The 24,776-nt window shown below is 44.1% G+C and overlaps 1 protein-coding gene across 2 annotated transcripts in view; it reads left to right on the top strand.

Annotated features, from left to right (window-relative positions):
* The first annotated feature begins 14,994 nt into the window (after window positions 1-14,994).
* Window positions 14,995-24,776, top strand: part of LOC310759790 (uncharacterized protein) — a 76,707-nt gene continuing 66,925 nt past the window's right edge. For both annotated transcript variants that reach the window (XR_014546500.1, XM_083607500.1), the window contains exon 1: window positions 14,995-15,382. The gene's annotated coding sequence lies outside the window, so the exon portion shown is untranslated. The remainder of the gene's footprint in view (window positions 15,383-24,776) is intronic.

The raw sequence follows: 24,776 nt of genomic DNA, 5'->3' as shown, positions 1-24,776 counted from the left end.
GTTCGCCAGAAGCGGCTTAGTCATGCTGGCCACATGACCCGGAAGCTGTACGCCGGCTCCCTCGGCCATTAAAGTGAGATGAGCTCCGCAACCCCAGAGTCGGTTATGACTGGACCTAATGGTCAGGGGTCCCTTTACCTTTTCCTTTTAGAGAAGGATGGGAAACTTTTCTCAACCTGTAGGCCATATTATCTGAGTTGGAAAGCTCTTGGGGGCTGCATTCTAGTAGCAGGTATGGGCACTGCCAAAGCTAGGCGGGAGCAAGCATGCATAAACACAGGGACTCACACGCAGAATCTAGATCAGGAGGACCCAACATGGTGCCCCTTCAGCTGCTGTTGGACTCTAACCATCATTAGCCAGTCCTAAGAGATGACAGGAGTTGTACTCTAAGCAGCATCTGGAGGGTACTGTGTTGGCTCTCAGAAAGGTTATGCCACCCATATTTTTCTGGCTCTATCAGTATAATGTCATTTTGAGCCAGGAAGCGGTCTTCCCCGCCAGTGCTTCATCAGTATAATTGATCATGTAGATTTGGCTGCTGCAGAGAGATCAGTTCTCCGACTGAACAAAACCTGGTGTCCTAGCAACCAGGCTGACATGAATGAAATGATGTCTTTTGCCATGATCTTCGCGCAACTTCTTATTTGGCAGGAGGGAAGGCACTCGCTGGGCATCAATCCATTGCAGATTAATACCAAACGATAGTGGAAACCATATCTAGGCAGGGCAGAGCACCCGCAGCATAAATTAAAACTTCTAAATGCAGGTGTTTGGTGTTTATATACAGCCCTAATATAAGATTATCAACCAGGAGGGATCTCCCCTCTCTTTTCTAATGTCCCCAAAGACAGGGATATTTCCTGTTACTAGTTATGTTCAGTTGTTTGCTGCACAAGATATATGGAACTGATTTTTGTCATTAGTGATCCCTATACCTGAAGGAGCGTCTCCACCCCCATCATTCAACCCGGACACTGAGGTCCAGCTCCAGTGGCGGTTCCCTCACTGCGAGAAGTGAGGTTACAGGAAACCAGGCAGAGGGCCTTCTCAGTAGTGGCGCCTGCCCTGTGGAGCGCCCTCCCATCAGATGTCAAGGAAATAAACAACTACAGTGGTACCTTGGGTTAAGTACTTAATTTGTTCCAGAGGTCCGTACTTAACTTGAAACTGTTCTTAACCTGAAGCACCACTTTAGCTAATGGGGCCTCCTGCTGCTGCTGCGCCGCCGGAGCACGATTTCTGTTCTCATCCTGAAGCAAAGTTCTTAACCTGAAGCACGATTTCTGGGTTAGCGGAGTCTGTAACCTGAAGCGTATGTAACCCGAGGTACCACTGTATCTGACTTTTAGAAGACTTCTGAAGGCAACCCTGTATTGGGAAGTTTTTAATGTTTGATGTTTTATTGTGTTTTTAATATTCTGTTGGGAGCTGCCCAGAGTGGCTGGGGAAACCCAGACTGATGGGCGGGGTATAAAAATTATTATTATTATTATTATTATTCAGAAAAGCCACAATGTAGGAAGTAATTAAATGTTCAGCTGCTTTGCTTGTACATTGTGATCATAGTCTTGCCAGATGTTCGTGGAGTAACAGTAAAAGCAAGTCCCCTACATCTCAGTGAGCGGTTTTGAAATAAGCAGAAGCAATCCTATGGAAACTCCTCTTTTACCTCCTTGCCTCGGGAAAAGGCATCTTCCCACATTTTCAAAGGTTAGGCTGCACCTTCCGCTTCCCCTTTAAATGATCCTAAAATGAGCTGAAGTTTTCAAAGCTCTGTTCCATAAAACGAGTAAATGGGAATTGTTTGTTTTTTTGTGGGTTACTGATCAGGCCCCTTAAGCCTTTTAAAATAGCTTTGGTCCCCCCCATTTAAATGAATGGCAAGCTGAAGGATAATTTCAGTTCTGCGGGTTTATTAAAAAGTCCATTGCAACAAATGCCTCTGAGAGTCTTCCCTGGGCAGAGTAAGCCTGGGCATGTTTCCATTTTATTTCCTCCAGGACTAGTAATTCATGCCATTTAGATCCAGCACTCATTAAATTTTGAGAGCTGCTAGCCTCTCCCCCTCTTTTCTCCGCCCCTCCGCATTGGGTCCCTCAAGATGCTCACTAATTCAAGCAGAAGGGTTCATTAAAGAGAGAGCTCTCTTTAGGGACATGCCATTTCACCATTTGTCCTTGTTCCTCCGTCACCAAGCCCATACATTAGCAACAGCACACAGTCCTGGCTTTAGGAGAGAGGGAGGGCAGAGAGAAACAAAAACAACAAGCAAACTGTGGAAGCTTGGAAGTTAAAGAAAATTGAAAATGTGCCCATTCGGACTAGAGGGAGCATCTGTAATTCGTTTTGTGGGGGAAACAGCATCCAATCACCAGTACACATATGGCATAAGTGCTTGAAAAGTTCACAGCCTGGCAAACAAGGCCACTCTGCTCCCATCCAAGTTTGCAACGAACAGAATGGCCCATCTGTGTAGTAGGTCCTTGGCTGGCTTTCATACTTTGTGCAATATATAAGTTACAGGAAGATGGTGTAGGCAGCTGAATCAGATTTATGGCACTGATACTGTCTGCTTCTCATTAATATTGATCTTTGCATATTTCATCTCTAACCGCAGCTGGAGGGGCCAAAGCAATCCCTTTCCTTCCCCTTTCCTCATTTGCAAAAGAAAAAAGAAATTGTGTGTCTCTTCCTTGACTACACACACACACACAGTGTTGTACCTTGGAAGTCGAATGGAATCTGTTCCAGAAGTCCGTTCGACTTCCAAAATGTTCAGAAACCAAAGCGCGGAAGCTGCGCAAGCCCTATCGGATGTTCGGGTTCCAAAAATAGTTCGCAAACCGGAACAGTCACTTCCAGGTTTGCGGCGTTTGGGAGCCAAAATGTCTGAGAACTAAGCTGTTCGAAAACCAAGGTACCACTGTACACAGACACACACACACAGCTCTTCGGCAAAGTTAATTCTGGCTTGCTTATCACTATTTTTCCACTGATGCCACTGAACAAATTGCCTGATGCTTGTCAGCAATTTTTATTATGAAGAAATAATAGTTCATCCCCATTATACGTACTGAGTCAGGTGATTACAGATTAATATTGCTATGCTTCTGACCATGTGTAATTCTGGGACACTTTATAAAGCCATGTTGTAGTTAATTGAAGCTGCTGATCCTTCAGAATTCATATATTTAGCAGCCACAAAAGCCGGTTATAGCACTATGCTGTGTTTTCACATTGGGAATGCATACTCTGCATATTATCCTTTCTCTGTGAAAGAGCTGGCCCAAGACATTTTGCCACCTGAGGCGAACCACAAAGTGGCGCCCCCTCCCCACCAGGGAATAAAGGGTTAGTGAAGATCTACTTCCGGAACAAGGGGGGTGGGGAATAAAGAGGTAACAACAAGTTCATTGTAGCCACATCATGCAGCAAGGCCTTTTTCATACCCCTTTGTTGTTGCTGCCACCAAAACCATTCAGATACCTCAGGTGTTGTTGTTGTTTAGTCGTTTAGTCGTGTCCGACTCTTCGTGACCCCATGGACCAGAGCACGCCAGGCACTTCTGTCTTCCACTGCCTCCCGCAGTTTAGTCAGACTCATGTCTGTAGCTTCGAAGACACTATCCAACCATCTCGTCCTCTGTCGTCCCCTTCTCCTTGTGCCCTCCATCTTTCCCAACATCAGGGTCTTTTCCAGGGAGTCTTCTCTTCTCATGAGGTGGCCAAAGTATGAGCACTCAGGGCTGATTTCCTTAAGAATGGAGAGGTTTGATCTTCTTGCAGTCCATGGGACTCTCAAGAGTCTCCTCCAGCACCATAATTCAAAAGCATCAATTCTTCGACGATCAGCCTTCTTTATGGTCCAGCTCTCACTTCCATACATCACTACTGGGAAAACCATGGCTTTAACTATACGGACCTTTGTTGGCAAGGTGATGTCTCTACTTTTTAAGATGCTGTCTAGGTTGGTCATTGCTTTCCTCCCAAGAAGCAGGCGTCTCTTAATTTCGTGGCTGCTGTCACCATCTGCAGTGATCATGGAACCCAAGAAAGTAAAATCTCTCACTGCCTCCATTTCTTCTCCTTCTATTTGCCAGGAGGTGATGGGACCAGTGGCCATGATACCCCTTCCTAAATGTTGGCTTTCTTGTACACATGTGTTTGTCACTGCACACACACACAAATCTTGGCTGGCCTGCACTTCTGGATACAGATTTTGTGCTGTAGGAACACCTGGTATTGCACCCCTCACATTTTGCTCTCCTCCTCAGGTTATGACACTGCTAAATAAACCTGGTTTGGCTCAGTGGTCAAGAGAATAAGCTGTGACCTGGGAGATGGCTGGTTCATATCTCATCTCAGCCATGCACTTGCTTTGATGGCCTCAAGGAAGCCAACAACTCCCACCCTCACCCTTTGGAGGAACTGTCACAATGGCTGGTGTGTGAAAGAGCCCCACCATGGACTCCTCCCATGCGACCTTGGACTCCCAACCCAATTCAGTAGTGAGGTAACACAATACACTGCAACAGCTGCCGTGTCACTAATGTCAACCTCAAAAGGAATCAAGCACATGCAGCTATCGTGGTGTGTCCAAAAACAATTATGGCTGCAATCCCATGTGGAACGGTCCTTTGTTCAGTTTGCATTTCTTAGTGCAGAAAGTATTGATCTGATGTGTAGAGCTCTTTCCTATTTTCATTAATACAAGAGGGTTCTGGAAGCTTCTGGAAGCTTCTCTGTGCGAAAGAAACAAGCAGAAGGTTCCTGATGTTTGGGTTATTCCTTCAGAGAAGCTGTGTACAGCTGGTTTAAACTGGTTCTGTTATCTCTTTCTGTCAAGGTCATGCTTACTATAAAAGTACAGTGGTACCTCGAGTTACAGACGCTTCAGGTTACAGATGTTTCAGGTTGCAGACTCCGCTAACCCAGAAATAGTACCTCAGGTTAAGAACTATGCTTCAGGATGAGAACAGAAATCGCATGGCGGCAGCAGGAGGCCCCATTAGCTAAAGTGGTGCTTCAGGTTAAGAACAGTTTCAGGTTAAGAACGGACCTCCAGAACGAATTAAGTTCTTAACCCGAGGTACCACTGTAAGGCCAGAAGGAGCCTGGGTTTCACTTTCTCTATCTCTTTTCCTTTTGGTGTGGTGTTCTGTACATAAGTATGCTATAATGTTAAGGTTTAGACCTATTATAAGTTTAAGTTAGGTCTTCTGCCTTATGGACAGTGCCAATCCTGAATGTATTGGATTTGTGACCATTATGCTCATTTGCCTTCAGTCGCAGTAAAGCTCTGCTGGATGAAATACAATTGCCTCTGGTCTATTTTTGGGGGGTGGAATCCTGCAACTTGTTTAAGTTTTTACTCTGCTAACTAGACATTGGAATCTACTCTAGATCAATATTGAGTAGAATTCCATGACAGTCAACTGCGAGATGTCTCCTTTGCGTAGGCGCTGAATATGTGGGGCCCTGGGTGCCTAGGTACCCACAGATGTTAAATGAAGTAGCTGCCCGTCCCAGATTCCACTTGGTGATGTGCACATGCCATGGGACGTGTGTGTTTCACATCAGCACGTCCCTGCCACATGTGGGAGTGACATCAGCACGCCACGAGCATGACAATGTGATGTGCACACAGCGGGTGTGATGATGTCATGTGCATGCACGCACGCCCCGGGTACCCACTGTCGTGGGGGCAAGGCTGTGCACCTGCTCCTTTGTATATGACTTAAGTTATGATGGCAGACTAAGAGCCAGCTCTTCTGAGCGTCACTGCATTGACTTCTCCCTACTGGCACTGTGGATGGAGACAATTGCATGCATGAAAATGGAGAAGAGCTCTCTGCATACATTGACTTTTAGGAGGAGGAGAAAGAGAATGATCCTGCTCAAAATGCTCTGCTTGGTAGAAGCACTGGCAGCCATGCTAGGCACGCAGTCATGCAAATCAGATTTAAGCAGGATATGCCTAGACTGGAATTTATAAACTTACGTTTGCCTTTCCGCCTTAAAAGTATGGCAAAATGGATCAAATGCCACCTGGATGAAAGCAAATATTGAAATATTTATTCCAGGGTGCAGATTTATTTGCTAGATATTTTTTAAAAATGTATCTGATAACCAGGAGAACTCCAAGGCAACTCAAAGCTAGCTATTAGTAAAATCTGCTGAGAATGTCCAGTGATTGAAGGCAGGAGTAGGGCTATCGACAGGCCTTCAAATACTGGATTACTTGCAAGATTCTTAGAAACATGTTGCAAGATTATCAATAGTTCTCATGAACCATTGGGTGCATTTATTGCTTCCGTAGCAGTCAAGAACTTTAAATTGGCATGATGGATTGGGTGCGGAGCGGGCTGCAATCAATATGGCATATTTGAATGAATATCATGGCTTTACAGTTCATTAAGGGTGACTTGGTTATTTAGCATTTCAAGGCTGTAAAATGGCTGAGATCAGCTGTGTAATTTGCTAACAATGGCTCTACTGCCTCATTTTGTAGCTTTGTTCGTTTCGTGCATATGCAATGCTGTTTTATGTTTTTATGATGAGCACCATTTCTACATTTTTGCATTTCAAACTAGGAAGGATATGTCCTTCAAGAAAAGTTCCAGAGAAAGGCACTGGCATGCTAAATATTTTTGCTCTGTGTTGATTTGATTTTTTTATGAAGATTTCTTTAAAATACACATGATGTCTCTAGGTATAATATTAAATTAAGAGTACCATCCACTGGAATTCTCCTTTGCAAACACATTGAAATGAATGGAAACTGAGAAAGAGAACAAAGTAACAATGCCATTCATTTCAATGGGGCTCATATGGGAATTATGTTTGCAGGCCACCAGGAGTCTTAACCTCTTCGTTAGTTTGTTGAACTAAATTCTGCCAGAGTTTAATTGTAAATTAGCTGTTAAAAAGCAAGATCTGATTCTTATGGAGACAAAGTCCAACATGTGCTACAGGGGGGGAAACCATGTTAAACAGGATTGTGCAGAATACAATGGCAATTCCATTTTCTTGGCCTATACTATGGGTAGTAAGCTACCCAAGAAGATCTATTGCCCTAATTAAAATTACCTGCTTTGATGTGCACTTCTATCATTTCCTGCTTTGTCAGTGTAGGCCCTGGATCTTGTTGCATATGCTTTTTTAATTGGAATGTGTCAAGGGTTTTGTAGTCCTTCCGCTACATTTGCAGCTGTTCTGTTTTGCTGCAGGAATTCTTTACTCATAAAGCTCCATCAACTGTTACTCTCAAACATGTGTGATGAAAGGGGTTAAGTTATTGCAATAATAAATATATGACAAAAATATGCATAACTATTCCTGCTGTAGCACTGAAAATACACAAGCATCTTGTGGATAAATATGAACAGTATTTATTAAAAATAAGGCAAATTTTCAGTTATTCTTTCTGAATTTTTAACAACAGCACCCCACTTGGTCAGACGCATGCAATTAGACCCAAGTTCAAATTATTCCTGGATTTTGGCAATAGCCCTCCAGCTTGGGTGACAACATATAACTGAGACTGAACAGATAAAAAAAAAATCTCCTACAGTACCCAAAAATATTGGCCAAGGTATCACTGAATTTTAGAGGTTTTCTGTAGAGTACTTGAATGGTGACATCAATTCTTAAGTAAAGTGTTTTACAAGAAACAAGTTAAACAAATCAACAACTTAGATCTGTCGCGACTATCTAAACTTCAGAATACACTACTGTCATGTATGATCTAGTTGAGATTCCTGAACTGCAGGGAGTTGGGCTACATTCTTGTCCATTGACCATGCTGTCTGAGGCTGATGGGAGCAGGAGTTGAGCACTGAGTTCAGCCAGTCAACCAGCTACAAATGCACATACCAGTAACATTGTCTTGTCTACCTTTTACCATCTCCTCTGCAAAAAGATCATGGGAGTGTGTGTCAAAAAGCTTGCCAAAATCAAGATTCTACAGTTCTACAATTCTGTGATTCTATGATTCTAGATATGCTATGTCCAAAGCATTCCCCTGATCCACCAAGCCTGTAACTCTGTCAAAAAAAAGAAATAAGATTCGTCTGGCATGCGTTGTTTTTGAAGACTCTGGCTGGGTCTTAGCAATCACAGCATCCTCTTCGACGTGTTCACAGACCAACTCTTTAATTATCTGTTCTAGGACCTTTCCTGGTACCGACATCAAGCTGCCTGATTGGTCATTCCCTGGGTCCCCCACCCCCAAGAGGGAACATTTGCCTGCCTTCAATCTGCAGGGACCTCACCTGTTCTCCAAGAATTTTCAAAGGTTATAGACAGAGGCTCTGAGGTTACATGTACATGTCCTTTAGTACCCTTGGGTGCAGCTCATCAGGCCCTGGAGATTTCAATTTGTTTAAAGTAGCTAGGTGTTCCCTCACCACTTCATTTCCTTTCTTGGGCTGCATCTCCCTCTTTGCACCATTTATTCCTTTATCACCCAATTGGACACTGTTTTCCTTTTGTGAGAAGACAGAGGCAAAATTGGTACTGAGCACTTCTGCCTTCTCTCTCCATCTTCTCCACACAGAAGACAAAATACTTCCTTGTTTTTCCTCTTGCCCAGGATGGCTGGGGTCAGCAAACTTTTTCAGCAGGGGGCCGGTCAACTGTCCCTCAGACCTTGTGGGGGGCCGGACTATATTTTGGAAAAAATATATGAATGTATTCCTGTGCCCCGCAAATAACCCAGAGATGCATTTGAAATAAAAACACACATTCTACTCATGTAAAAACACGCTGATTCCCGGACCGTCTGCAGTCCGGATTTAGAAGGCGATTGGGCCGGATCCAGCCCCCGGGCCTTAGTTTGCCTACCCATGGTCTAAATCAACTGCCTCTGCAATAGCAGGTTTGCCTTGTGGAGAAACCCCAAACAGCCAGGAGTAAATAGACCCCTTCAATTGCAAACTTGATATTCCAACAGAAATCTATACGTCCGCAACAAACAACCTTCCATATGTGCTTACTAGACAGTGAGTCAAACAAGGGACTGGGGATTGTGCTGCTTCAGCTATCAGGCTAATGTTATCAGGATCGGTCAAGTTCAAAGTGCATTGGGAGGGACAGCAGCTGCAATGCAGCAAATGATAAATGGACCCCTGACAGCCCATAAAGATAAATGAGTTCAATAAAGCATTGCTCTGTCCACCCCGTCTTGCCTTTAGCAAACACTTTAACCTGCATCAAATACAATCCGTGCGAGGGCTTGGGAACATCACCTACATTAATAGGAGGCAGGAGGAGATGTGTATGCAGGATGCTGGCCTGAGCTGCCCCATTTCAATTTTTCTGCTCTCATGAGGCTCTTTAGTGCTTCTAGCTTGTCAATTAGTTGTCAATCTGCCGCCTGGAGAGCTGGTCCCCAGCTAGGGAATTTGATCATTGTCAGAGCGTTGGGAAGATTAAAAGAGAGAGGGAGAGAAGTATAAGATGAAGAAATGTGTCCTTCAGTACATGGATATGTAATAGCTTTTGAAATTGCTGTAGCATCTCCCTGCCCGCTGCGTTTCATTGTTGCGGCAAGCATGCCGGTCCTTTCGGTAATTTGACACAGCTCATCAGCATTTGAAACCAAAAACTTCCCTCACATGCCAAAATCGGTGTGACTCACCCCTTGTCGGAGGACAAAAAATCCTAGCAAGCCTTCTGTGCTTATAAAAGTTTTCTTCTTTCAGCGAGAATATGATGACCGAGAGACTTTTATTTGGCCCAGCCGGTCACGTTTACTAGCATTTCTCTCTTGTTCAGCCTCTCAGTAACTCTCTTGCATTTTTTTAGGACTCTTCTGCCACACAGAGAAGGCGAGGTGGGGAACCTTTTTTGCAGCCCAAGGTCCGCATTCCCTTCTGAGCAACCTTTCACGGGCCGCAAGCCAGGGGTGGGCAGTGTCAGAGGCAAAAGTGTTAGTTTACCTTTGTAAAATTGGATAGTTTCCATGCACACACACACACACATCCATCCAGACAAGCAAAGACAGCATACCAGCAAGGCAAAAAACACTCAGGAAGGGGGTTAACAGGGATGTCCTGTCTTGTTCACTACCTGAGTTAAGATGGGAATATGCCATTTCCACTGGAATGCCCTCAACCTCGCCAAACCCGGCAAGAGCTGGGGCACTCCCGGAGCGGAAAAGAGGAGTGGCAATGCCATGTGCCAAAATGCCTCCCTCTCGCCAGCAAGAGGGGGACATTCTGGCGGAAGTAGTGGAGCAGGTGGGGTGTTGACTCTCGTGCTTCCGCTGCCTGAGGTAGGTGCTTCACCCTGCCCCATTGGTGGGCCAGCTCTGGGTGTGAAGCAAGGCTGATGAGAGGCATGGCTTAGGGAGAGGGGGAAGTGTCTAGGAAGGGTAGGGGGTATGGGAAGAGTTCCAAGGCCCAGAGAGAAAAGGCCAGAGGGCAATGTTCAGTGCCTGGACCTGACGTTCCCAACCTCTGAAGGTGGTGAAACAAGTGGACAGCAGAGGTCCAGGTTTTCACTCAAGTATTACTCATCCTCGTAATGGACCCCGGTGCCTTTTTATAATGTGCTTCTTCCTGCTCCATTATTGAATGTTTTGCCCAGCAGGGATGATGGTCATGATAACTAACAATACAGTGGAACCTCGGTTTTTGAATGTAATCCATTCCAGAAGACCGTTCGACTTCCGAAACGTTCGAAAACCAAGGCACAAAGGGCAGTTGGCAAAATCCATTGAGAAAATTGGAAAACACACAGTGGAAGTTGTTCAACTTCCAAGGCATGTTTGAAAACGGAAGCAATTATTTCTGGGTTTTCGGCGTTCAAAAACCAAAACATTTGGCTTCTGAGACGCTCAAAAATCAAGGTTCCACTGCATAAGGATCTTAAAATCAATTTGAGATTAAAATGAAAGAAAACAACACTGGGAAAGCACACCTGAATATTTATTATCATTTTATTCCGTTTCTGCTGATGGGGCTCATTAGGCAAAACAGCCCGACAATTCCAAAGGAAGAAGCAGCAGGATCACACCCCGTAGCTCAAAAAGCTTGGCTCCAGGCAGTTGTCAGTTTCCAGTGGCTTCCATTTCAGGACATGTATCTAGACTCCGTATCAAGCAAATCTACTGTCATGTGTTCAGTGAGGATGTATCATGCTGTCTCACGAGGGGATTGACACACCAACGCTACTAAAACAGGTAGGCCTTTGTCTGAGAGCTGGTGTGGAACAGCACAGTAGCTAAGAGGCAAGTTGTTACCCAAGAAAGCCCTGCGTGAAACAGCGCTGCGGCCATTCACTCACCAGATGGCCTGGTGGCAAAAACCACACTGCCAACATGGGTTGCCATACGTCTGGATTTTCACATACATTTTGCTGATTTCTGCCCAGACACTGCTGCCAACTGCAGTGTTCCATATATGTCCAAGGAATTCCAGATGTATGGCAACCCTAAGAAGCAATAAGGAGGCTGAGCCAGATAGGAACTGGAGTCCAGCAATGTCTGGCGGGGTCAGGGTCACAGGTTTTCTATCCCTGCCTTTAGTCAGCCCACTGTTCTCTCCTTATACCACAGTGATTCTACAGGCGTTTTTAGAAGAGTTACTGGGCTCATATATGTGCAGCGCTTTTAATACTCTGAAGTGCTACTTGAATGCTAAGTATGGTATTTCTGCCTTTCCCTCAGGCTTTCCTCACAGAACATTAAAAGAAGAAGAAAAAGATGGTGATATCTTTTTAAGGCCTGTCATAAACTGAATCCGTTCCAGCAAATTAATAGCAATCACTTCTTCTTCTTCTTCGTCTTCTTCTTCCTCTTCTTCCTCAATATAACAAGAAAAAGGTCGTCACCTTTTTGGAAGCATCTTTCTGATGTGAAATTTGGTCCTATGTGTTTTGGGATAGGGTCAGTACTCCACAGAGCTGTACAGTGGTGCCTCGCAAGACGAAATTAATCCGTTCCGCAGGTCTCTTCGTCTTGCAAAAAAGTCTTGCGAAAAGCGGCTATTAGCGGCTTAGCGGCTATTAGAGGCTTAGCGGCTATTAACGGCTTAGCGGCTTCAAGAAAAAGGAAACAAACTCGCAAGAACTCGCAAGACGTTTCGTCTTGCGAGGCAAGCCCATAGGGAAAATCGTCTAGCGAAGCGACGCAAAAACCGAAAAACCCTTTCGTCTTGCGCGTTTTTCTTTTGCGAGGCATTCGTCTTGCGGGGCACCACTGTATCCCAAACCGCTTTCCGAACTCAGGCCCTGGGCCATGAGAAATAATAATAATAATAATAATAATAATAATAATAATAATAATATGCCTCTATATGTGCAGGCAATTTATACATCACCAATCAGCCCGCTGCAACAAATTTGCCACTAGAGGTAAAAGGCAGAATTGATCCTGGCACTGTGACTGCCCCTTGTCATAGGTAAATTTCCATTGAAGGAAAATGGGCCTAAAATTATTGACTAGATGGCGTTTCAGGCCATGGAGAAGAAAGACAGTGACTTGAGAACTATTCAAGCAACCAATTAGAACATAGGCTGCAAATCACCTAAGTGATAGCTGTCTCTCATATTGGCATTTGTTTCCTGTAAGAATTAATTCATCTACATTTCAAAATAGTTTGATTTGTATCTCCACTGATTAAATGAAAAGTCAGGGGGTTTAAATTGCAATGATTGATTGATACAAACGTTGGCTCCAATCAATATGGCACCTTGGAATGAATATAGCCTTTGTACACTTAATTAAAGGCAACTTGGCAAATTTCCCAAAGCACTGCGAGAAAGATAGCTGGTCAGATGCAAGTGCTTTCAGTTTTAAAGACAAACCTTGCCAGATTTTGACTGTAGCTTGACTTACAAACAAATGTTTCTCTCGCTATTTTTACAGGAAAAAGCCATGGTGGTGCTTTATGAGTTAAACAAACCTTAAGAGCTACCTCTCCACCCCGCTTCAGCTGGGAGACCTCACTGCCTCCTGGGCAGCAACTTGGGGGCAGCTTCCCAGTTGAGAAGGGCAGGGGCAAAAGTGGATGAGGCGATAGATGCAACTATTAACTGAGTACAATAGGCTCTATTCGAGCAGTCCAGAGGTTTCTATGCACACACCTCTCCATCCAGGTAATCAAGAAGCATCTTCATAGTTTAAGGACACATGCCAGTCAAGCAAAAGCACCCAAGAAGAGGATGCAGTTGCGCTTGTGATGGGCGTGGCCTCATAAGAAGGGGCGTGGCCTAGAGAAGGGGATTTCCCAAGGAAGAGCCCTCATGGCTGGATAGACCTACCTTTCCCTGCCCCTGTCATAGTAAGAGATGTCCTGGCACACACACACTTAAAAAAAGTGAACATTGCCTGGCCCTAGACTGTACGAAAGCAAGGGGGAAACAGGGTAGCTGCGCAGAGACAATGACAAAGCATACAGCACAATCCTATTCAGAAATAAGTCACACTGAATTCCATTCTCAAGTAAGTGTTCAGGGAAGTTTTTAATGTGTGACATTTTGATGTATTTTTAATCTTTGTTGGAAGCCGCCCAGAGTGGCTGGGGAAACCCAGCCAGATGGGAGGGGTAAAAATAATAATGTATTATTATATTATAACAACATTGTAGCCTTAAAGATAATGGCGCTGGAAGGAACCTCTAAAGCTCATCCAGCCAAACCCGCTGCTCTACAGCCTCTGTGTCAGACGGCTGCCTGGCTTCTGCTTAAACAGCTCCGGCAAGCGATTGCTCACGACCTCTTTGAGGCTGTCCATTCCACTTTTCATGTGGCTCCGATCATCAGAATGTCTCTTCTGATTTTTCGCTGAAATCTTAACATTCTCTTCTCCAGGCTTTAAAACAATTTTTGGAAGGTGCAGACCCTTTTTTGCTTCCAGGCATGCATATGTGAATTCCGACACGATTTTATATGCAGACAGATTCCCCCGTCAGGTGGAAACACAGCCCCACTGCTTTATAGCTTCTCCACTGTAATGTGATGTTAATATAACTTCCCAGAAGGGTTTTACAGATGTGAAGGTTTTGTGAGTTGCAAATACTTTAGCTTATTAACCCCCAAGCACTTCTTTACAGGCCTCGAGCTCAATGTGGAAAGCAATTAATTGTTCCAACGGCATAAATCACCAAGTGATGGAATTCATGGAGATTCCATCTGTTTTAAGTGCATTAATTTTTTTAAAGCCAAAAACAACCCATCACTTGTCACACACATCAAGCTATCAACACTTCTCCCATTTATGATTTCTACCCAAAGGAGCACTTTATAATATAGTAGCAACGGTAACATCTGAAGGACAATAAAAGCGAAATCCCTGGAAGAAATGGCCCCTCACTGAAGCAGTCAGTCTTGCAGCCTTAATGGTAGTCTCCACAAAAAGGTTACCCAGCTAGCTTAGCCTGTTTAAGAGGAAGCTACACCAGTCATTTTATTTTCATTTTGCTTTTTATTTGTATACCACCTTTCTATAAGGCAGTCTACAGGCTAAAGAAACAACAAAATATATCACAAAAATTGTAACACAATCTAATCCAATTCAAAAAGTCATAATAAAAACATGACTTTAACTACTTATGTCAAATAAAGTAATATTCAGCAATCTATTTGAATAGAATAGTACACAATGCAATTATCAGCATGTAATATATTAGCAAATTAAAATGAAACAAATTCACACTTAACAAGTACAAGTACAATCATAATTACTAAACTACAATCAATAAAAATAACAGCAAGCTGCAATGCATAAAACACCACAATGCAAGGAAAACCATGTAAAAACAAAGACACACAACTCATAAAATTATATATATAACCTATAACTCCTCTTCTCCCTTCCCAGCTGCTTCTGCTGGGCTGGAGGGTGGGGCAAGGCAGTGGGGGAAAGCCAATGCTTGATGGCCAGCACAAGGTATCTCTCCCCTCACTCCATCTTCACCCCATATGTGCTAGACGTGAGCATTATAAAGCCCCAGTATTATTTTCCATCTCAGAGAAAAAAGCAAACCAAACTGAACCCAACCTTTCTACCCAAGTCCCCAAATTGCAGGGTCCCACCTCATATATAATCCTAGCGTGCTTAGATCTAATTAGTGCATGAAGAGGTTAAAACCATAGAGTTCACTGTCCTGCCTATGTCACTTCCTCTCACCTTGGGAGGAAATGGGTCACCAAATCTTTGTTCTCCCTTCTTTCCTCCCTCCTTGTGGATTTCAATACGTAAGGAGCTCCGAGCTTGGCTTTAAGCAGCATTCTTTCATTTCAGACCAGAATGGAGTCTGAAAGTAGCGTTTTTCTGCCCTAAGAGTTTAGTAACTTTTGTGACTAAGCAACTTTTGCAACTTCCTGCGCACGTTTGCTGACTCCTGCATGGAAAAGCCTATTAATCAGAGAGTTTTGTAAGTAAGCCATTTTATGACTTGTGGACTCTAGGGAAGTGGGGAAGCTTGGGAATAGCTTCTAAAAGGGAACATATTGGGACTCACTGGAAAGGCACATTTTAAATACAGTATCTTATGGCCTATATTTACATGCTTTGCAGCGACGAACATGTGCCTAATCGAACACTGGTAAAATGTTTGCTGCCTGTAATAATTGTAAGGTGTATTTTTTAAAAAGCCGTTACAAATTCTCTAAAGATATATGCTTGTTTTGTTTTATTTGCAATTTAATATTTGATATATATGAAAGCAGTGCTTCAAGCTTGGCAGGTAATCTTGCTGCTTCTTACTGGACTCTAAAATGGCAGCGAGGCACTGATCTCACCACACAGGGACTGTGGAATGAGTCACGCGATCACCTTGGTTTTCTTTTCTTTGATAATAATTGTTCTTAGTTTTAAATTACATTCCAATAATAGCCTCATTATAACAATACCAATTTATAATACAGTTACTAATACCAATCATTCAAATAACGATTTATATAATTTAGGTGGCTCCCCATGTAATAGAATTGATGGTTTGATGATTTTCTTTATATCTGCATTCCAAAATCTTACTAATTTCAATTACATCCCAGTCATAATAATAATTCCACTATGCAACGACTGCAATATTAATAACTTCAATTCGTGTTGACGCATTAAATGATTTGTAAGACTACAAGTGAGACACTCAAACTATATCCTTGTTCTTCCTATGTGTGGCCCAATCACCTTGGTTTTCAAAACGTTATCGTCGTTTACCTGCCTGTACAGATAAAATGGGTATTTTCCGCCCGAGTACTCTATCTCAAGGCTGGAAGTCAAGTTACTACAATGACACCTTGAGAAACGGCCATCTTGAAGCGTTTTGTGGTGGCAAGCTTAATCTGTATTCAGGTGACCGCTTCTCTGTGTGCCATGATCCACCTTGGCTGACAAGAAAAGTCAGCGTGGGATAGAAAAGTATAATCCCCAAAGCTACTCTCCCTAAAGCTACCAGTTTGCTTGTCTTGCCCAAATTCGAGTTGTCAAAACAGAACATAGCAAAACATTATTTGGAATTTGAAGCCGAGGCAGAGCTGTAAACAGAAGTATACTCTCAGGATGGGTATGGTGGTAGTGAGGGAAATGATTAAAATAATTGCAGCTTTGCTTGATTAGGTCTTCTCAAGAGCATAGTTTTGTGGTGGTGGTGCTTGAAAATATATTTTTACGTATGCCCCTGTTGCAAAATTGACTCAACTCCAACTGTGGGTTAGATTCCATCTGCCATTTCAGATGCGCCTGCTTCCCTCTCCTGCGTTGTCTTCAGCTGCAGTCTGCTGTTCAGAGTACGGCTCTGTGAATCTTTATATGGATTTTGGAGTGGCTCTAAAGACGCTGCCTACCAAAATATTTTGAGGCAGCGTGGTACTGAGCTTTGTGTTGCCGTTCGGGGTGTGCATCCACCACAAGATTTGGTTCAGCTCCTGATTCAACACTTCGGAAAACAACTTTAAATCGCTGGAAAATTTAAAAATAGCTATTACACTTTTCCCTTGGATGGGATGAAATTTGCAGACACACTACCCACCCCCCACTCCCGTCAAATCAGTTAAAGGTATAGGTACCCCTGCCCATACGGGCCAGTCGTGACCGACTCTGGGGTTGCACGCCCATCTCGCTTAAGAGGCCGGGGGCCAGCGCTGTCCGAGGACACTTCCGGGTCACGTGGCCAGCGTGACGAAGCTGCTCTGGCAAGCCAGCACCAGCGCAGCACACGGAAACGCCGTTTACCTTCCGCTATAAAGTGGTACCTATTTATCTACTTGCACTTAAGGGTGCTTTCGAACTGCTAGGTGGGCAGGAGCTGGGACCGAAAGACGGGAGCTCACCCCGCCGCGGGGATTCGAACCGCCGACCATGCGATCAGCAAGCCCTAGGCGCTGAGGTTTTACCCACAGCACCACCCGCGTCCCTCCACCAAATCAGTTAAGTCTGCCTAATTACAGGGCAATAGGTTCAGGGGCTTTTAAGTTGTTGTTGTTGTTGTTGTTGTTGTTGTTGTTACTATTAAGAAGAAGAAGAAGAGTTTGGATTTGATATCCCGCCTTTCACTCCCCTTCAGGAGTCTCAAAGCGGCTAACATTCTCCTTTCCCCTCCTCCCCCACAACAAACACTCTGTGAGGTGAGTGGGGCTGAGAGACTTCAAAGAAGTGTGACTGGCCCAAGGTCACCCAGCACCTGCATGTGAAGGAGCGGAGACGTGAACCCGGTTCCCCAGATTAGGAGTCTACCGCTCTTAACCACTACACCACACTGGCTCTCGCTTACTATTGGCTCACTGGCTTACTATTTATTATTTATACCCCGCCGATCTGGCTGGGTTTCCCCAGCCACTCTGGGTGGCTTACAGCACATTAAAAAATGGTAAAACATTAGACATTAAAAATTTCCCACTAAAGAGTTGCCTTTAGATGTCTTCTAAACGTCAGATAGTTGTTTATTTCCTTGACATCTGATGGGAGGGCATTCCAGAGGGCAGGTGCCACTACTAGGTTTTGTTTTGTTTTTTTTTGTAAAGGAAACATCTATAATAGTTTTTACTTTTTTTACATAATCAAATGAAGTTTGTGGGCCATACGTGAGAGGATGAATTCTGCCAAAGTTCAGAAGGTAGCCATGTGGATATTCTGCAAGGGCAGACTTTGCAGTTTGAGGATGGATCAAAAATGGGAATTGCTTCATCTCTCCTGATGTACTGTGGACAATTTGTCGAAAAACAGCACACATTAGAGAGGTGCCCCTAGGTAAGAAACCTGCCAAACTGCAGATAAATCAGTCCAGTACGTTTTTGCAATCTTCTTTAAAGTTTCCTTTTGGGGAGGTGGGTGGAGAACTAAAAGGGATTGAATTAGATCGTCTCTCCCTCCAAAATGCTGAGACTGGAAAGTCAGGGCAAAATCATCCCCTTTGGCTTGATCTGTTAGTCACAGCAAATCTCCCCCACCCCACCTCATCCCTGGTGTTTGCCCTACCTCCCCCCTCCCCTTGCACCCTAGCATTTTCCTTATATGAGAAGCTTGGAGACATTGGTTTTACTTTTAGCAGAGACTTGTCTGTAGTATTTTGTGTGTGTGCCTGAGGCACCCTGACACACTTCAATATGTGCCCCCAACTTTGACCCTTCACATATGCTTCTTAAAGGTCCTCCTTTACCCCCAGACAAGCCTAGAATCCCTCCAGTGCACTCTGTTTCAGCTGAGGATTTATCCAGAGCTGATAACTGATCCTAGTTTCCATCTGGAATGAATGAGTTTGCCAACACTGAATTTGTTATTCCATAAACAATACTGTAGCTGGTTTCGGGAAGCTAGACGGCCTAGTGAGCTTCTGTCCTACAAGGTTGGCACTGTGCAGACATATTAAATGGCCCCCTTTCCCCTCTGGGCCAGCCGTGTTGGAATGCAACTCCCACAATTCCTGACCGTTGCCTATGCTAACTGGGGCTGATGGGAGTTAGGCTATGGTCTGGTTCTCTTCAGATATTAGACCATCAAAATGGCAGAGCCAGAGCTAGTTATGAAGTGGCTGACTCAGGCAGCTGATTTTGGATGTCACAAAAGGCCAGCAAATAGTTGCCACTGTTATTCTATTTTTACTGCCAGAAATATTTTCTTATTCCCAACAGAAATATACTAATGTTCATTGCCCTTTTCCATGTTATGTTCTCCTTGTGGTACAGAGCTGAATCCTTCTAATTTTCCATCACCATTTCCCTTTCCTATTTCCTTTGACCTGTTGGTGTCTTCTAATAACGAGGCTCGCAGTGCAAGTACTTCTGCCATGAACCCACAAAAACTCAGTGTGGGCCCTACTAGGCTCTGCAGTGTTCATGCTCAGACTCTGTGCAAGAGCATGATAGAGTGAGTTTCCATTCCCACAAAGAAACCACAGCCCAGCCCACTGATCTGGATTATTAAGTGGTTCAAGATCTGGTTCCAAAAGCCAAAAATCAATCATATCTATTAAACCTTCTGCACCTGGGAGAAAGTAGAACAATATCCCCATATCGAACTGTTTTTAGCACATTCCTCATCAAAAGCTGCTGCCAAATATTTACTGCCATTTTCTGAAGGGAGAAGTCCCCGATTTTTTTTTTTTTAGTGGTGTGACCTTCAGCTTTATTGACCATGATAAAATGCACATGCCAGTGCTACCAAAATGCTTTATTGCCCTGCATGAGATAAGCTAAATTACATTCGCTCTCCCAAACTACCAAGCATTCTTGATGGGAGCCTGAAGCATTTCTATTAGGAAACGGCAGGTGCGGGCCAGGAATTAGTAGATGGTTGCCATTTCGAGAAATATTTCACAAAGACTGCCGTCTGCGTTTGACCTTCCCATTGAGCTGCTTATCACAGCCAATAAACCCTGACTCATTAATTAGAGCTGCCCTCCAAACTGAAGGTGCTTCAGACAACAGAGTTTGAAATGGTAGGACTTGCTGGGAGCGAAACAACATCTCCTACAAAGCGACTCTATTTCCGGGTAGGGGATGCTATCAGCGTTACATTCATAATTGCTTGGTGCAGCATACAAATTTACCCAGAATACTGCTCAGCTCTGTTAGGAACCAAGTGCCATTCCCCAGAGTAGCTCTTCTCCAGCTAGGAATGTCAAATGAGATTCTGAGCATATGTGGCTAGCATTTGGCAGTTTGTAAGTGAACTCGAAGTTCCTTAAGGTTACTTTTCACTCCTGATGAAACTCTCATTGACTGCTGTGAAAATACAGTGATACCTCAGGTTAAGAACTTAATTCGTTCTGTAGGTCCGTTCTTAACCTGAAACTGTTCTTAACCTGAAGCACCACTTTAGCTAATGGGGCCTCCCGCTGCCGGACCACGATTTCTGTTCGCATCCTGAAGCAAAGTTCTTAATATGAGGTATTATTTCTGGGTTAGTGGAGTCTGTAACCTGAAGCGTATGTAACCCGAGGTACCACTGTATAGGGCTATTCAGAAGAGGCCTCCCTCCGTCCGTGTAGATAGCCAACTTGTGGAGGGGACAGCTGGAGATTGTCCGCTGGCTCCCATAATGTCCATAATGTCCGTACATTTGAGTGCAATGCCAGGAAGGAGAGCTTATGAACATCCCACTATACCCAAATGAGCTCACTTATCCAAAGTTCTTCTCAATGAGTGGGCATCAAGGGAGACTGTAGGGCATAGGGGTGTGATGGGTAGGGGCAGCAGTCGTGGCCCATTAGTTCTTCACTTGTATAGTGTATACCTGGAGGGTTAGAGTACACCAAGCCTTTGTGTCAGCTGCAACAGGGCCAGCTGCTTTGCAGGCAGAAGTCCAAAGGGTATTTCGTATTAATTGTATGCTCTCTATGAAATGCCTTTTGGTTGCAGTGAATGACATACCCAGCAAGGGCAGACTTTGGTCTTTCAAATTTCACTGGCACCCTGTTAGGAGTAGGTCAGCAATAAAAAAAACACTGGTGTCAGTGAAGTTAACTTTATTCAAAGAAACCCAAACAGCACAGGCCTAGTGGTCACAGCAACTCTTCCCAGTAGGTCTTGCCCCAGTGAAACAGTTGCCCCAGTGAAACAGAACGTCCCTGCCTTCCCACCATTCTCTAAGGCTCCTTCCCCAGTAGCCTAAGGCTCCGTTGTCTTGTCTCTTGTTGCTTCACCCTCTACATTTGTCTGCATGTTCTGGGAGACCAGAGAGGAGAGGAGCTGGTCGCAGCAAGAAGGGGAGACTTCCTGGATTCTTCAGCAGCCTACCTCATTTCTGTCTCTTGGCCCCCACTCCTCTCCTGCCTCCGATTCTGGACTGCTCTCTGCCCCAGACTCTTACTGCTCTCTAAACCCTGTTACCTCTTCAGCTTCCGGCACCCCCTCCCAGTCTGCCCTCTGCAGCCAGCCAGACCACGACACCCCTTGCCTCTCGCCTTCCTTTGTGCTCAATTCACTAGGTCATAGTTGCAGCTCTCCTGCCCTCAATCTACCATCCTTACCCAGATTACCTGACCAAGCAAATCAGCCTTTTGTTGGGTGAGATTCTATACTCTGTGGGCCAGTCAGTTCTCTTGATTCTTTCTTATAAGCCTTACCTGTGACTGTTGACCCTGTTGTTCCTGGTTGTGTGTGTCTGGGGCAGGCAACTGAATTTTCAGGTGTCTATGGGATAGGTTGAAAGAGAAAAAACAAACCTACAGGTCATAGTCTGCATGCGTACAAGCACACCAGATGCAGGCAGGCTTCTTTCACTTGCTGAGACAACTCGTAATATTGAGTCAATTCTGAATTGAGCTGAAAGGAGTTTGCCTCGTCACTAATTCCACACCTGTTCTAGCATCAGTGCCAACCTAAGCCTCTAATCACCTTTTTCTGTGGACTATAAATGCCATTTAAGCTATAACACTTTCTCAAAGGACTGCATCAATGCTTTTCTGACACTGGCGTGAGAAATTTCTAATAGAGAGCAGCATCCTTATGCTGGGATTAGGGATGGGTAAATCTGTCTGTTTCAGTTTCTAAATTTTCCATTCTTGGAAAATTTCAGTTGTTCACATTTCCACATCAGTTTTTTTTTTTTTTTTAAAAAGAGGTCTCATGAAAATACACAAGCATTTCTGTGTGTATTTCTTCACAAATACAGAGTTTTGCATGCAATTTTTTCCTAATTCCTAGATTTGTAGTGATAGACTAGCATAGATGGTCTGATCTGCGGGTTTACTTCGGGCGCTATTTCCCCCCCCCTTCCTCCCGCCCCGCCTGATGGAACTGAGAGCTGCAGATGGAGCACGAGAGAAAAGATACAGAACTGCAGCAGCATCTTCGTAACTTGGACTTCATTTTGCATGAAAAGTGGTTGCTGCTTGTAGTTATTTAATTGCAGTGTTTCATCAGCTGGTGTCTTGAGCAGCAACCTCTGAAAACGAAGGGCTAAAAACCGGCACTGCTCTCCAAAATTATCTGGTCCCTTTTAACTTCGCATTTCAGCTGGTTGACTAAAATCCCTTATTTTGGCTGCTGATCCCTTATTTTCGAGGCTGCTGGTCCCTTATTTTCAAATCTATAAGTTGACAGCTATAACACATACACACAAACCAACCACATATCTGTCACTAGACACTGGTCCTACCACTGTCAGAAATGCAGAGCAGTTCTCATCCCGACTGCAAAGTTGTCCCCACATGCAGAATTTTGTTTTCCCTCGTGTGAATGAAGTCAACAGTGCCTGACTGATGACTCCCCAGGTGATAACAAAAATGTTGATTATTTATCCCTGTGTGCATGACCTTATACTATGTACTATTGAATTTCATTATATTTCTATCATTCCGTTTTATAAGGTCATGCAATTTATTCTGCGTAACAGAGCAATTCTCCCCATTTACTGTGGCTCCTAACTTGGTGTCATTCACAAATTTCTTCAGATCTCCTTTACGTCGCCAAAGTCACAACTGTATAAAATAATCCCTGAACAGTGACCCCGAGAACTCAGCTGGTTATTTGTCTCAAATAAGATAACTTACCTTTTTTCATAACTTTTGACTCTTTTTTCAAACTATACCATATAGAGCTTCTTGTACATATGTTGATAACCACTTTTGCCAGTTTAAGGAATATTATTTCATGTGAACATGTTGTTCTTCTTCTTTGGCGATCACTTGTAGCCGAATAAGATGGTCTTCCATAAACACGGTTTTAAAAGTGAGTCCGTAAGTGACTGTGGAGGCCAATTCTGGATCCTCACGACCTTCCATAGTGGGGACATAGGTTTCTCGGTGGGAGTTGATTACGGTGAGGCCAAATGTGCCTTCCTCTTAGCTCATTTCTCCTTTTCGCCCTGAGTTCGTGCTTCTTCAAAGTCCATGACACCTTTGGTAAAGGCTGTTTTCCCACTGGAGCGCTCGCAGGCCAGTGTTTCCCAATTGTCAGTGTTTATACTACATTTTTTAAAGATTTGCCTTGAGAGAGTCTTTGAACCTCTTTTGTTGACCACCAGCATTATCCTTTCCACTTTTAAGTTCGGAATAGAGTAGTTGCTTTGGAAGACGATCATCAGGCATCCAAACAACACGACCAGTCCAACGAAGTTGATGTTGAAGAATCATTACTTCGACATTGGTGATCTTTGCTTCTTCTAGTACACTGGCATTAGTTCACCTGTCTTCCCAAGTGATGTGTAAAAATTTTCAGAGACACCATTGATGGAATCTTTCAAGGAGTTGGAGATGGTGTTTATAAGTGGTCCACATTTCACATTTAAGGAATATTATTTCATCTGATCATGGATCGGGTACTTTACTAAAGTGCAAATAGAGTAGTTGTGTTTGTATTTACCCCAGCGGAAAGTTATTTGTTGTTTTGAAATGGATATTGATCAGAACATGAGATTAAGCAGAACATTTGTGGTTAGCCTCTCCTCCCTCCAAGAGGGGAGGTGTTGTGGGTGGGACGATTTCTGCATCACCCACTCACCTGGCTGGCGCACCACGCCCACAGGTAAGCGCCCAACCGGGCGGCTTGGAGTGGGCGTGGATTGCAGTTTATGTTACTGCTGCACCAGCCATTCTGCCTCATTTTCCGCCTTCCCGTCGCGAATCAGGACCTTCCCTTGCATCTCCTCCGCGAGCTCAGCAGCGAGGAAGCGACCACGTGGATTTTACTTGGAAGAAAGGAAGCTCTTTCGTCAGGGAAGTTTTGCCTTAGCGTGAGTTATTCAGTTGTTGTGTGCCTGCTTTATTTCTTAGAATTTTCCCCTGCGCGGCTGTACGCTTTCGCCCTGCTTTCTCAATTTAAACCCCACTGCGACTTTGGGACTGCTACTGTGTGTGCTCTGTTTGTGTGTGTGTGTATGCCTGTGTGAGACATCAGCAGCAAGTTATGGGATGTGCACTGACTGGAAATGAAGCAGTGTGACTGCCCCAAAACTTTTGCAAGTGCAAACAGATGTGAAGGGGTATTGTCTGTGGCTGCCTTAATAGCAGCCACAATATGAGCACAACTCATCATGAATGCACACTAAGAAGTAGATCTGGTTGTGTCTGTGGTTCTCCAACGGGTTTCCTTAAAGGAAGCTTGGCAGGTGAACTTTACTGGCATCTTGAATTAACACTATTCTGAATCAGTCCCTGGCTTTCCCCTATCTTTCTCCTTTTCTTATCCATTACTTGAAAGCCCTTTGGGTTCAGCACCTAGCACACCACTTGTGCTAAACAAATGAAGTAGTCAGAGCCTTTGGGCATTCACAAATGTTTAATAAAGTTGCTACAGTTTCTGACGGCATTCATATTACAATATCCAATGTTCTGAGCTGTCTTGAATATGGATTCGCAATGTTTCCCCTGATACACTGGAGTCGTT

Source organism: Podarcis filfolensis, assembly GCF_964270895.1.
Source record: "Podarcis filfolensis genome assembly, chromosome: 3".
In the NCBI taxonomy this organism is placed as follows: domain Eukaryota; kingdom Metazoa; phylum Chordata; class Lepidosauria; order Squamata; family Lacertidae; genus Podarcis; species Podarcis filfolensis.
The sequence above is the reverse complement of the archived record's forward strand: the minus strand, read 5'-3'. Positions and strand labels throughout refer to the sequence as shown.